Source organism: Trachypithecus francoisi, unplaced genomic scaffold (assembly GCF_009764315.1).
Source record: "Trachypithecus francoisi isolate TF-2019V2 unplaced genomic scaffold, Tfra_2.0 Lachesis_group8, whole genome shotgun sequence".
In the NCBI taxonomy this organism is placed as follows: domain Eukaryota; kingdom Metazoa; phylum Chordata; class Mammalia; order Primates; family Cercopithecidae; genus Trachypithecus; species Trachypithecus francoisi.
The window spans coordinates 42996735-43007923 of NW_022681473.1; the positions used below are offsets into that span (position 1 = coordinate 42996735).

Here is an 11189-nt window from a genome sequence, read left to right on the forward strand (position 1 = left end):
TTAGCCTGTGTAGCCTTTGGCACAAGATATCTGAGTAACAGGGAAGATGCTTCCAGGGAGTATTTACCTGAAATATAATTTTTTCCCATTTATAAACCAGAGGTGCTTATAAAAGGAATCTTACCATAGCAGGCAAAGTGAGTCCCCATAAATACCTCATAGGGCAATAACCCTTTTTTGCAGTTCTTAAGTTTATGATTTTCTACAATAGTGAATAGGAACTTTGTTTATAGGTTCTGTTGTAGTCAAGGAAAAATCCACAGCCTAGATGGCTGAACTTTGAACAATTGCAGTTTAAGAGACTAAGAATGCTATAGAGGTAAATCAGACTTGATATTCAAACTCATCAGCTAGAATTGAGGTACGGTAAGACGGATAGCACAAAGCAGAAGCAAAAAGCAAAGATGAACTAGATTGAGACGTGTTCACCTACATCCACTTTGCAACTCCTGGTTATACCCTGCAACAACAGAGAGATTGATAGTTAAAACCACATCACTCTAGAATAATTTTAATAAAAAAGACTACATTATTTCCATAAAAGAAAATCTTTTATGGAAGAGTTCTTGTGTATATAAATACGCACTTTGTGCATAAGGCAGGAGTATCCTCAGATATAATACGCTGGATGATTAACATGCCATGGCTACAGCTGTGTTCTACCAGGTATCTTTGTATTTACGTTAAGGATTAGTAAATGGCTTGAGTTTACTCCTTGATGTGGAGTTATACCTTCTTTGTTTCCAGTAGAAGACCAAGTGAAGAAACCACTCAGGTGTTGTTAAGGCAATCTACTTGAGTCCAGGTGTAACCAATATGTCTTTTTGGTTAGAAACCGTGACCAAACTGGGTAGACGAGATATACTACTCTTCTTGACATTGTGTGAGGTGTTAAATAAGGTAAGAATCATTATTCCTACTTTACAGATTAAGAAATCAAATTCTTAAGTGGTTAAGACACTAGTCTAATGTTTAAAATCTAAGAAGGCTTATTCCCATCTTAGGAGCAAACAGATCTTAGAAAGGTGAAATGACTTGCCTAAAGGTTAGTATTAAACCTAATAAGTAGAGGAGAGAGTGCTTTAATTCAGATCCTTCAACATGCTGACCAGGGCTTCTTTTTCTGTTATTCAAGAGTGATGATATTGATTAGGTTTTTGTTGTTTAACTTTTGCTAAATTGCTTAGTTTCTTTTACAAAATTCCCAAAACATTTTAGGGAATCTTGATTTCAAGTTATTAGCCATACACACTAATACAGTACTCTGCTGGGACTTGATTTGTGCAATTTTGGCTTCCAGTGAATATTCATGATTGCATTGTGAAGAGTTAGAAATCTCTGGAAGGTAAGAACTGAGGAAGAAATTGCTGACACACACCTCCAGCAGCCCTGGGAGCCAAGTAAGTCGGATTACCACAGATACACCATAGATGTCAGCTTGGTTGCATTTTATAGAGATGTAAAGTCAGCAAGAGACTATTTTGGCACTTTCTTAATTTACATCTTACAAAGTAATTATCATAATATTAATCTTTTAGCAGTAGAAGTCTCTTTGACAGTTTTATTTTTCCTCTAGGATAGGTCTCAGAAAATTCCCTTTTGTACTTTGGTGGGAAATACACATTCAGTATTTTTGTGGAAGTGAAAACATTTGCAATTAAAAAAGAAAAAGTAGAAAGGATTAATGATCTGAGAACATTTTTTTTCTCACTCTCTCCCTGACCCTCTTCCCTTAACAGCAGTGCCTCTGTCATCAAAACAGTGCCTGTGTTCATGGTAGGTACTTAAGATTCTCTGATATAGAGAGGAATATTATTCTGAAGCAGAGGAACAGGAATCTTGGTGATGGAAGGCACTTAGTTATTGGAAATGAATTATGAAATATGTTTGTATGTGTGTTTATTTACAATTCTGCTGTACTCCCAGTATATTTTTGCATATTAATGATTGAACCTTGTTATCTGGTGACTACCGATGACATAATGAGGAATGGGAGGGAGATTTTTGCAACATACTTTAAGATCATAAGGCTTATTATTAAAACAATGAAGCAAAGCATGCAGACAAACAAGAATGTTTAGCAATTCGTCTACCTTCTGACTGTGGGAATTCAACATTTAGCTAAAAGTAGAATGGCTTGAATGTCCTGATGTTGGCATGTATACTGTCTTTTAATAAGGTCCTTCTATTGAGCTGGTTTAATTTTTTTTGGAGTATCTTTTTTTATTCTCTGTTTTCTTTTTAATTAGTTAAATGTACATAAGATTTCAGTCTTGTTTCAGAAACCCAAGATGGTTGGGAATTATCCACAGATGCTGTTTCTGTTTTCCATGGACATTAGAAAGAAGGCATGATTTCAGAAAAGTTAGATTTAAGAAAGACCTCTATGTCTATTTAGTGAGGAAAGGAGGTTTTGAGGTGATAAATACTGAACTTCTAGAAGAGGCTTGAGGTATCACATTTCTCTCCTCCATATAGAGGTCTTACTTCACAACATTAATAAAATGTCTCAAATGACTATGAACTATGTTTGTACTTTCTAGATAGTCTCACATGCAATGCCTGCTAAAGGAAGAGGTCTGGACTGTAACGGGATTATTTTGTGTCTTTGTTTTGTGCTGCTGTATCAGAATACTACAGACTGGGTAAACTCTAAAGAATAGAAATGTATTTTTCACAGTTCTGGAGACTGAAAACCAAGAACTCTCTGGTTCCAAGATGGCTCCTTGTTGCTGTATCCACTAGATAGAAGGAACACTGTGTCCTCCCCTGGCAGAAAAGAGAAAGAGAGGAAGCCCATAAGCCCTTTTTATAGTGTCACTGATACATTCATGAGGGCAGAACTCTCATGACCTAATTGCCTCCTAAAATATGACAATTCTCAACACTGTTGCATTAGGGATTAAGTTTCCAAAACACAAATTTTGAAGAGGACAAAAGCATTCAAACCATAACCGTCCAGTTTTTATGGAAGCTACCATTTACTGTGTGTCTACTATGTGCCAGGGGGCCTGCTGGGCACTTTATTCATTACTCCTACTCTTTAAAATAATCCGGTAAGGTAAGTGTTAATATTTGTTATATTTTTCTACTTCCAGGATGATAAACTGATGCTTAGAGAGGTTAAGTTATATAAGTAAGGTAGAAATTATATAACCAAGGTGATATGGTTTGGCTTTGTGTCGCCACCCAAATCTCATGTCAAATGGTAATTCCTAGTGTTGGAAGAGGGACCTGGTGAGAGGTGATTGAATCATGGAGGTGGACTTCCTCCTTGCTGTTCTCATGATAGAGTTCTCATGAGATCTGGTTGTTTAAAAGTGTATAGCACCTCTCTCTCCATTTCTCTCTCTCTCTCTCTCTCTCTCCTGTCAGCAATATGAAGACGTGCTTGCTTCCCCTTCGCCTTCTGCTGTGATTTTAAGTTTCCTGAGGTCTTCCAGAAGCAGAAGTCCACACAACCCACCAAACCATGAGCCAAATAAACCTCTTTTATTTTAAATTACCCAGTCTCAGGTATGACTTTATAGCAGTGTAAGAAGGGTCTAATACACAAGGCATACAACTACTAGTAAATGTTGAAGCCAAAATTTGATCCCACATCTGTCTGATTCCAAAGGTATATGTTTTGTAACATAATCCTCTCACGTAATTAGAGGACTGTATGTGTATTTTAATAGAAGGTTTCACTTAGTATGAGTAGTCCAAAGAGAAATCTAAAGACTAATTTATAAAATCCATCTAATCTCTCTATGTATCTATTGAGAGGTCAATTAAGAGCTTATTCCAGATAGTTACTTTTTCTGGGTAATAAACCAGTCTTTAATGGTCATGAAGGGAGAATGACTTTGGCATTATCATAAGTGACTTGTTTCTGAATACCGTAAGGATCCTCATTCCTTCAGTGGAGATGCTTGGAGACTGTGATAGGATGAGATCAGTAACAGGCTTGTGCCACCTGAGCCAGCCTGCCAGGATTCTCTTGAAAACAAAAAGAAAGTCTCATTTATGCCTGGGAGCCAGAATCTAACCCAGAATAAATCAGTCTCACTGTCTCATTCGTCAGCCTGATGGTTTTAATTGTTAAATCGGAAGTTTAATTTGCCATGCTTGGATAACAATCCAATTCCAGAAGAGCATATGCATCAAGTGATCAATGAGGGACAAGTATAGAAAGTTAATTGTAAATAATTCCTGAATCCTGATGTAAATCAGAACAACAGAAAAATTCTAACTTTGCTTGTTTACCCTCATTATTTGAAGTCTTAGAGGCCTAGGAGAATAATGAATTTTATCAAATACCTTCTTACTTCATTTATAATCTACTAATATTTATGTAGACCAGATACAGATAAATATATACAGAGTTTTTTTTTTTTTTTTGAAATGGAGTCTTGCTCTGTCATCCAGGCTGGAGTGCAGTGGCACAGTCTTGGTTCACTGCAACCTCCGCCTCCTTGGTTCAAGTGATTCTCCTGCCTCAGCCTCTCTAGTAGCTGGGATTACAGGCATGTGCTACCACACCTGGCTAGCTTTTTGTATTTTTAGTAGAGATGGGGTTTCACCATGTTGGCCAGGCTGGTCTCAAACTCCTGACCTCAGGTGATCCATCTGCCTCAGCCTCCCAAAGTGCTGGGATTACAGACGTGAGCCACCACACCCAGCCAATAGAGACATTTTTATTTATTTTAGTTTTCTGATGACTGAACTAGTGAAAACCACTTAGGATTATAATTTTGTATTCAATCTTCACAGTAACACTGCTAGGTATTAATATTATTCCATTTTACAGATGAGAAAACTAATACTCAAAACTGATCAGAATGTAGCATTTCTGCATTTGAAATTAGCGAATTCCATTAGTACGTAGAACTATATTTGGCTTTGAAACCCTGTCCTATGTGAGTGAAGAGAGAAATTTCAAATTTCTCAAGTTACAAATACAATAACAGCGTGGAAGTGACTCCTAATCCAATCATCTTATTTTTAAAATGAAGGAAATGAGACCCAGAGCTGTTAAGTGACTTAGTCAAGGTCACACACATAAAAAAATTGTGTTGTCTGGATCAAACTAGGAATTTGGACTCTCAACCCTCAGTTCAATGATCTTTCCATCAGATCACACTGCCGCTCGAATCACCAAAAATCATCCATAGTGTCTACGGAAAGATATGGTTTCTAAGAATGTCTGAAATTTCAGATGGTAATTGATGAAGTTTACAGTATGTAAGTTGCAAAAGTGTAAACCTTGGTTCAAATTCTGGCTGAGCAACTTACTAGTTGTATAATTTTGAGCAAGTGGCTATTTCTCAGAGCTTCATTTTCTCATCTGTGAAGTGAGCATGCCTACCTAATGTTGTTGTAATAAATAAGTTGTATAATATGTGTAAAATACTCAGCCTAGACCCAGGTACATTGTCAGTGTTCCATGAATGTTCATTTTTATTATCACATTCTACAGTTCCATCAGAAATTTTAGAAGTTTAAACTTCAATGGCAAATGTCTCATTTTATCCAAAGAAGTCATAGAGAGTGTAGTGAATAACAACAACAACAAAAAATGTCCATAGTAGAGGATTAAAACCAGCTTCTCTGTATTGACAAATCTCCTATGATAAAGTTTGTATCTATGCACATATATGTATATAGAGATACTAAAAAAGTATGAAGTGCCATACAGTGTTATTCAAAATATTTTGCCAAACTCTTCTGTTCTCTATCCAAATTAAAAACCCAAGATTTATCAAAAATTATGTCCATTCCTGTGCACTGTATAGACAATTAATCTCCATGTTCAATTGTAATTCCTAAACATATTTTGAATTTGTGCCCTTATTTCCATATCCTGGGCCTTGGTTCCAGGCCTCCCTGGCAATCACTTTACTACCTCAAAAGCCTAATCACTGCATACTTACTTTAGTCCTCTCCTCCTGTGGTTCATCCTCCCAACTGCTGCCAAGATGGTCTAATGTAAAAATCTAACCTTGTCATTTCTCTATCAAAAATTCATCAATGACTCTTCATTACCCAAAATCTTATACAAGGCATGAAGAGAATCTTCTTGAGCCAGTTTCTTTGTGCTTATCCAGTTTCATCGCTCCTCATTCTTCAGCCATATTTTGTTATCTAGCCCAGTGCTCGGCATGTGGTAGGCATTTGAAAAGTGATGGCTGAATGACTAGATGAATAAGTAAATGAATAATGAATGAACAAATCAAAGTCTTACACATTTTCATTCCTCTGGTCTCCTTTTGAACAAGTAGAGTAGTTTCCTTGTGACCTAGTAGAAATCAATGCAACAACACAATCAATATTTTCAGGCATCCTTCGGCAAAGTTGTATTTCTTCCTTCCAGTGCATTATATATGACTTCTAGACTCTTCACACTTTTCTAGTGCTGTGAGCTCTAGCACTATGAAATAGCTACCCCATTTATTTAATTTATTATGACAATTTTCCCATATAATTAGTCTTCTGTAACCTTTATTTAATAGCAACAGATTATTCAATCTTCTGAATATATTATAGATTATTTTTCTAAGTTTCTATCATCAGAATTTTAGGTCACTTCCATTTATTCATATTAGAAAACATGCTTATGTGGTGTGCATGTTTCTTCAGGAAAAAAGAATTAGAGTGAACAAAATATGCTGGGTTTTAAGGCTTTGTGTATATTTTGCCAAATGCCCTCAAGAATGGTTTTACCAAATTATACAACTGATAGCAACAGGAGGCAGGATAATTCTAGGCAGAGAGGGGTGGGTCCCTGACGAAATTCCACTCTCAAGCTAAAAAGCCTGAGACGGGGCCCAAAGTGAGAACTTATATTCATGTTTTCCCGCTGGAATGTTGCCTTTTCGTAAATCACCCATGGCCCTGACCCACCCCATCCTGTGCCTTATAAAGATCCCAGGTTCAGCCAGCAGAGGGGAGAAGCAGGTGGACAACAAAGACTATGGCTGGACATCAGAGAATTGGATCCCGCGGGTGACAGAGTGGCCAGGCCAGCAGGTTCTAGCACTCGTGCACTCCGGTTCCTGCCTCGTTCACTTGTGCACTCCCTCCTGCAAGGAGTTGAGAGCAGCGGACTGAGTAAAGGAGGCACTCCTGTTGCGAGTTTCATGAAGGGATAGGGGAAACATCCTGCTTCACTAATACCAGCAAGTTAAGAGAATACCCCCAAAATATTTTTAATAAGAGAATATTAAGTAACACAAGAACTACTAGACAGGCATTTTTTTTATTTTATGATAAGCCTAATCACTGGTTCACCTGATACCTAGTAAATCTGTGCTTGAGCTTCAGTGCTTTTTCAGTATCTTCTCCTGGTCTCCCTCTTTTCGTTGTTGTTTTCCCCCTATAATGGCTTTTTCTTCTCTTTTCCTAGGATTAATAAGTCCACAGAAGTGTGTTTATCTTGCTAAAAAATATATTTGCATAATTAGTACCTATTTGCTATTTTGGGTATATTCATCTCTCAAGTGATATTTAGTACCCTGTAATCTTTGGGTTACATACAAAGACGAAACCATAGCATGAATCAATGTTTTCTTTCAAATAAAACTTATTTAAATTCTTAACTATTATTATTTGTTAGGACCTCTCAAATAATTCTTACTTATAAGCAGTGTCAGAAATCTAAGCCATTAATGAAAGTGTTTTTCCTTCCAAAATGGTGCCTCACTCTTAAAGTTTTGCAAAATAGACATTTCAAAAATAATAGATACAAATGACACCTCATTTACTCTTCTTATGAGACCAACGCTGTGAGAACTTTGGTTTAAAGATAAAATAAGATTTAATTAATCATGTAAAATATTAATTCTGCTAAGCTGTTATTCTTCTAATGGCCCTAATTTTTTCATTAGAACTGACACAGTGCTTGCAATTGTGTTAGTGAGTTTTAGATGTAGAGGCACCACAAGGACTTTATGAGTGTCAAACTTCTTGGTCTATTGCTCAGCCCATATCCACCAGCCTCTTCTTTGTGAGCACAAATGACTCAGCTTGTTTGTGTTCTCATTGTCATTCTTCCAGCAGTCACCATCACTCTTTTCCTTTAGAGATTAAATCCTTTCAAGTCTAACTGTAGGAAGATGCAGGGTACCCAAGTTCTTCTCCTCTAATAAGTTTTCTCACTCAGGTATACAAACAGAGCGATAATAAAAATAACAACAAAAAAAATTTGAAGTAACAAAGCTTTCAGAAATCTTGCCAAAGTCTCATGATCTGGGGACTGTAGTTTCCACTCCCTTTCTTCAGTGCAATTCCAGACTCCAGAAGCCTCTTGTCTCCTTGTCAATACTGTCTTAAGGTGTACCTTGGCTTCTGTCTTTCACCAGTTAGGACTTGATGAGTCTTCTAAGACTCCACTAAACTTCCACTTTAAGTGACTGTATAATCCCATGATTCCCTGAGATATACAATTGCTTGGGGTCCCCTGCATTTATCCATCCCTATAACCTCATTTAAAAAAGGGTCCCTAATCTGGTCCATTCTCTCTGCCTGGTTACACATAGGTGTTGCCTGTTTGGGGACATGCTAGGGTCCCTTTAAAATGAATTACAGAGGAAAGACATTTTTCATTAGAAGAAAAATAGTATCAGTTGGACCAGCAAGAGCCTCACAAAAGATTCTGAAGGGGGAAAATTGTCAGTATTTAACAATGAAGGACAAGACCTTTTAATTCTAAGCTCTTTGTGGCAGGGAGTGAATGGTAATAAATTCCATTACTGTGGATGTCAGTCTAAAGGTTGATAAGAACACTTACTGTAATTCCACACTGCAAATGCTCACTTTGGATAGAGTCTATGTCTTCTGTCCTCAGCCTTTAATAACTCCAACTCTGACCAAAGTTGGTCAGCTCTTAGAAGTTCATAAAAAGCACAGCTGTCTATTAACAAGAAGATGGAATATTCACGAAACCTAAGGATTTAGAATGCTCCCACTTGTAATATATATTTCTTGTCTAAAATGAAATGCTTTTTTCTCTTTCCCATAGAACTCATTTTTCATGATATCTTTTGTTCTGTTACATTAGACTACAAATGTCTATGACTGCAATTAAAACTGAATGATAAAATGTGTTAATAGGAACTAAAACCTTTTTTCTTATGGAATACAGATAACAAATTGGCAAATACATGAATGGAAACCATCAGGGCCATTTTACTAGAAAGTTCAAATTATTTATTCATGATAATCAACCCCAATCTAAAGGGAGTAACAATTCCTATTTCTTGTATATTACCTAGTTTTTCCCAATCAATGAATCAGAGCAAACTGACCATCAAAGAAAACATTAAGGATCGAAACTATTTAGAATCTACATCATTTGGGGAAACTCAGATGAATTTTGCATATCTCAGCAAAGGCTAATATCTAGTGACATTTGAGTTACTTGTTTCAAAACAACCCACTAGGTATATGGACTCTTTCCCAACTTAATTTAGCCTGAGTGGAATCTGAAAAATTGACTATTAGTTAACATTTAATTTAGGCATCAAAGGAACTGCAGCTTCAGTCTTTGAAAAAAAAATCTGCTTTGGACATAAAATGAGGTCTAAATTGATGTGACACATTATGATGGAAAGAGCACACTGTCACATGGCACACTGAAGGGAGAGCCATGGGGGTATAGATATAAAGTGTATCCAGGTTTGACTCCCTCACGACTGGAAAAAACAAAATAATTAAATTTGAAGAGACTAGCAAAAGAAAAATTGGGTTGCCATCTGCTCTGCTATAAATCAAAGATGTATTAGCCTAAGGGGAGTTCAGAAAATTAGAAACACTGTCAGCCTCTGCCACATACTTGTAAAAAAGGAAGAGAGAAACTGTAGCAATAGATAGCAGCATGTTTTAAGAAAAAATATTTTTGATTAAAAAGAAAGAGTACTAGCATAATTTACTGAAGGGACTATCCTTTCCTCATTGTTTCTTCTTTATGGCCTTATTGAAAATTAGTTGACTATATATGCTTGGGTTTATTTCTGGGCTCTTTATTCTGTTGGCCTATGTTTCTGTGTGTATACCAGTACCATACTGTTTTGATTACTATAACTTTGCAATATAACTTAAAATCAGGCAGTGTGTTGCCTCCAACTTTGTTTTTCTTTCTCAAGGTTGTTTTGGACATTTGGGTTTTTTTGTGGTTCCAAACGAATTTTAGATTTGTTTTTCCTGTTTCTATGAAAAATGCCCCTGAAATTTTGGTACGTATTGTGTTGAATCTGTATGTGGCTTTGGATAATACGGACATTTTAACAGTATTGATTCTTATAATCCATGAACACAGGATGTCTTTCCATTTGTTTGTGTCTTATTCAGTGTTTTTCATCAATATTTTATAGTTTTGTTTGTGAAGATCTTTCACTTCCTTGGTTAAATTTACTTCTAAATATTTTAATTTTTGATGCAATTTAAATAAGATTGTTTCTTTGATTTATTTTTCAGAAAAATCCTTATATAAAGAAATGCAACTGATTTTTGTATGTTGATTTTGTATGCTATTTCTTTACTCAATGCAGTTGTTAGTTCTAACAGGTTTTTTTGTTCTGTTTTGTTTTGGTGAAGACTTTAAGGTCCTAGATATATAGAATTATGGCATCTGCAGACAAATAAATTTACTTCTTCCTTTCTGATTTGTATGCTATTTATTTTTTTATTTATTTATTTTCCAACTACTCTGGCTAGAACTTCTAATACTATGTTGAATAAGTGTTGACAATGGGCATCCTTGCCTTGTACCAGATTTTAGAGAAAGTACTTTCAGTTTTCTTCTATAGATTATGAAATAGGTGCACATTACTAACCATCAGGGAAATGCAAATCAAAACCACAATGAAATATCACCTCATATCTGTTAGAATGACTTTTATTAAAAAGATAAGTGTTGGTGAAGGTGAAGAGAAAAGAGAACCCTTGTACACTGTGGATGAGAATATGAACTGGTAAAACATTATAGAAAACAGTATGTAGGTCTCTCAAAAAATTAAAGCTAGAACCACCATATAGAACCGTCATTTAATCCAGCAAGTCCACTATTGGGTGTGTATCCAAAGAATATGAAGTGCGTATGTTGAAGAGATAGCTGAACTTCTATATTCATTGTAGTATATTCACAATAACCAAGATATAGAAACAATGTAAGTAACCTCAACAGATTAATGTATAAAGAAATATTATTC

General features: G+C 35.9%; 1 long non-coding RNA gene across 1 annotated transcript; it reads right to left on the bottom strand.

The window, feature by feature from the left end:
• Positions 1–2626: 2626 nt before the first annotated feature.
• Positions 2627–7411, bottom strand: LOC117081574. Its single transcript, XR_004436198.1, has 3 exons — positions 7280–7411; positions 6028–6280; positions 2627–2769 (listed from the first exon to the last, which is right to left on the bottom strand). It is a non-coding gene; the product is annotated as an uncharacterized LOC117081574 (long non-coding RNA).
• Between the last annotated feature and the right edge of the window lie 3778 nt (positions 7412–11189).